The sequence below is a fragment of the Salvelinus namaycush genome, chromosome 35 (genome assembly GCF_016432855.1).
Source record: "Salvelinus namaycush isolate Seneca chromosome 35, SaNama_1.0, whole genome shotgun sequence".
Classification (NCBI taxonomy): Eukaryota; Metazoa; Chordata; class Actinopteri; order Salmoniformes; family Salmonidae; genus Salvelinus; species Salvelinus namaycush.
In genome coordinates, this window is record NC_052341.1 from 17,209,419 (window position 1) to 17,213,704 (window position 4,286).

Consider the following 4,286-nt stretch of genomic DNA (forward strand, 5'->3'; position numbering starts at 1 on the left):
CCTCCTCAACTGCAATAGATTCGTATCACGAGGGTCAAATGCATATGTGGCCCATATACTACGTTGTTACCATGTTGAAACTATAGCCCTACTGGCTCTATTAAGCTATCATTCGCAATTTACTCGCCGCATCATTTCATCCAAATGTCAGATCTCACATGGTGCGGACAGCTCTCTCTCATCCTCTCTTCTTCTCTACCTCCGTCGGTCCAGATGAATTATGCATATAAACCCTGGATTGCTGATGCTATGTATTGTCTATTGTGTGGCTTTGAAGCCACCGGTCGGCCATATTGGCCCTCCCCGGTAGGCGCGGTCTTCCATAGGAATGAATGGAATTCTACAGTATTTCAATTAAATGTTTCAAGGACAAAATAACATGTATGTAGGTATACTTTTTTGTAGTGGAGACAGTAACATTAGTACAACAACAACAAATGTTTTTTATGTTTAGCTCACATAATATAATTCAAAAGTGTGCATTAAGGTGTCTGTAATAGAATACACGTGTCTAAAACGAATGTAGACATTAATACATGCATCTCTTTCGCTTCCAAAATATATTTTTTTACGACGGAGGAGTACCAAGATGGCTGCGCGATGGCTTCAATACAGCGCCCCCTGTTAGTCATCCAGGGTTTGTACACATCACTGGTCCAGATGCGCAGCTCGTGAGAGAGCACGAGCAGCAGCCACTCCTCCAGCTATACGGTGCTGCATCACTAAAACTAAACCCTCATGCGGTTTATGAGCTGATCCTGAATTGAATCGACCTTATGGTTATTGACATCGTTTCACATTTATAATTGACTCTAAGTAAAAAATAAATAAAAAATGTTTCTCTATTCTTTGGGACTGATATTATATATTTTAAAAAATATTATTGAAAGAAAAAAGTATCATCTTGGTGATTGAATGTAATAGATAGGCCACGAATCATGCAAGTCCCCATCGAACATGACAATAACAGTAGCCTTTGTCAAAACTCACGAACAAAACGTGTCCTGCTGATCAGTGGAAATTTTACAGGCCCTCAAAAATGTGAAAAAAAACCAGCTATTCACAAGTAATAGTTAAAAAAATATGGTCTTAAAAGGTTAATAAATAGGCCTTGTTGTGGAAAACTCGAGCCAAAGATTAGGCAGAGACTAATTTTAAATGATAATAGTGAATCTTTAATACATATGAGCAGCTGGAAGGTAGATCCCCCTCTGATTGCAGTCAGGGAAAGAGCTTGAAGAATAAATGGTTACATGTTCCTTATATAGTGGGAGGTGATAATACTATCATATTGTTTACACAACAGTCCTTTTATACAAGCAACAGTTCAAGAACACAATAGCCTCATGTTAAGGTGTAGTGATAACAGAATTCTATGAAAGGCATATTACAGTCCAACACAGAACAATAACATAACGCTTGAGAAGATACAACAGCTCACCCCAATTCTGTCACAACAATTCCCCCTTTGATGCTATGGAAACCATAAGCATCACCATACATGATATATCTGAGCTGTTGTCAGACAGAACTTAAAACCTTCTGGCTTCTGGGAAATTGGCATTTTACACAGAAAGGGGTGGTCTGAATGGAACTCCTGAAAGGTAACTTTATAATAATAATCTGGAGAAAAGGGGAGGTTCGTAGGGATCGGGGTCATTTCCAATAGGGCAATCTGAATCCCCAATGAAGGGTGAAACAGTGGCCAGATCCGTCAGGTCATTTAAGTTCGCTTCTGTGGTCATGAACATCTGGTGGGGAGGAGATACTGCTGTGTGCTCAGAACAAGACACCATGGCAAGCTCCTTCTGGCCTCCTTCAGCCAGTACCTGTCCCTCATCACCCCTGGTCCCATATCTCTCTAGACTTTGTCACTGGGCTCCCTCCGTCTGATGGCAACACTGTCATTCTGACGGTAGTGGACCGGTTCTCCAAGGCCGCCCATTTCATCCCTCTCCCTAAACTACCCTCTGCCAAGGAGACGGCCCAGCTTATGGTGCAGCACGTCTTCCAGATCCATGGACTCCCGGTGGACATGGTCTCCGACCGTGGTCCTCAGTTCTCGTCTCAGTTCTGGAAAGCGTTTTGCACCCTTCTTGGGTTGTCGGCCAGCCTGTCCTCCGGATTCCATCCCCAATCCAACGGCCAGTCGGAGCGAGCTAACCAGGACCTAGAAACGACCCTAAGATGCCTGGCCTGAACCAACCCCACTACCTGGAGCCGACAACCGGTCTGGGTGGAGTATGCCCGGAACACCCTTTTCCCCGGTCTCTGTTTTTTCCTAGCCCTCCTGGTTTTGACCCTTGCCTGTCCTGACACTGTATCTGCCTGCCTGACCACTCTGCCTGGTCTGACCTCATGCCTGCCTATCCCTTTGTACTGTCTGGACTCTGACCTGTTCACTGATCCCCTGCCTGTCCTGACCTCGAGCCTGCCTATCGCCTGGTACTGTTTGGACTCTGACTTGGTTTATGAATTCTCGCCTGTCCCCGACCTGCCTTTTGCCTACCCCTTTTGGTATAATAAATATCGGAGCTCAACCATCTGCCTGCCTCCTGTGTCTGCATTTGGGTTTCGCCTTGTGCCCTTATATGTACTTTCTGTCCCTGGGACATCAACTAGTCAAAATATGTAATCTGCTAGGGCCTTCACAAAGTTGGTGCCATCTTATCAGCTCTTTCTTGTTTTTCCACAGTCCGTGTACTAAAACATTTATTTGGATCTACTCACTTCAATTTTGGACAGTGTTCTACGTAATTGAAACAGATTATTGTTTTTAGATGACATTACCTTCTTACTTAAATCACTGGTATTATTCAACCTCTATCAAATTTATAAATAATAATATTGGAAATGATTATTCATACCTCTGTTCCAAATGTTCCCACTGTGTCCCTTACAGCCTGAGTTCAGTGAGTACCACTCACTTTCACTGGTGCCTTATCTATGGGTCCACAGGAAGCTTATCTTGAACCCAAACACCAAATGGCGGCCTCTATTTTAATATCAGTCCCAAGCTCAAACCCTCTGTTCGCTTAGGTGCATAATAAAACCAAACAATGGCAACCAAATGCTTTTCACACTTGTATTCGTCATGTGACCTTGTATTGAAACCTTAGCTTCTCCATATTACTAAGATATTGCATTATTAGAGTGCTATCTCAAGCCACTAATAACATACAGTATTACCATTCACCATACTGTCAGCACTCATTCAATTTGACATCAACTGAAAGATCATGATTAACATGAATCTTTTCATTTTGCTTTCTTTATCACTGTCTTTGTTACTTTCACTATTCTCCGTATTTGTTTCCTTCAACTAGGACCCTTTACTCTTTCCAATAGGAAAGCCCTCTCAATCACTTCTCTGAATACACATGGATCACTCTCAAACAATGTTCTGCTCTCACCCCTATTGTACCTAGAGCTACAAACAAAAAGGTTTACAAAAATAAAAAATAAAAAACATGATAAGTTCTGTTCACCGGGATGCCATTGCTCCCTTTTACTTTTCCTTATTGGAAGGCATTGTTCGTATTTTAGTGAATATCCAATTTCCGTTGGATAATTACTTTCTGTTTCACACTCATTAAATGTCTATTTTGAGATTAATATGTAATGCGCCAAAATTCTGAATACATCAGCCAATTCAGAAGGAGGGGAGAGAAACTTTGGAGGGAGCTTCCTTTTTAAGGTAGCTGTCGAGACTATTGTTTCTTTTTAGGATCAAAATGTATTATAACTGGGCTAGCACTGCCTATCAGTCCACTGACATTGGAGTGGTCTGTCCATAATGAGTCTGGAACTTGAGACAGAGACAGTTTCCCTCTCCGTTTCGGGGAGAGGTTCAATTTCCCTACTCATGAATTGGTTTAGAATTTCATTGTTAGGGATATCAACAAAAACTTAAATCGGTAGTACAATAAATTGTAGCATTTAGTGTTGTCAGCAAGTCTCTTTCCAGTAAATTCAATGTTTGAGTGGTTGAATATTGGAAATCCTGTTCAACGTTTACTGGTCCTATAGAACAGGGCATGGGTTTTGTTTCAAAATGTACTACCGGGGTGGAGGAAATCCCATAAGCGGTTACAGTTTTATTGATTAGGGGTAAGTCAAGTCCAGTTTCTTCACTAAAGGTGGATGTAGTAGCACCCATATCTACCAACATAGGAATTTATTTTCCCTGTATTTTTACCATAATGTTTGGGCCAGATTGGTCCACCTTTACCTGTGGGCATTACTGTATCAAGGATGTTATTTCCCCTGAGGGATGTCCCTATTGT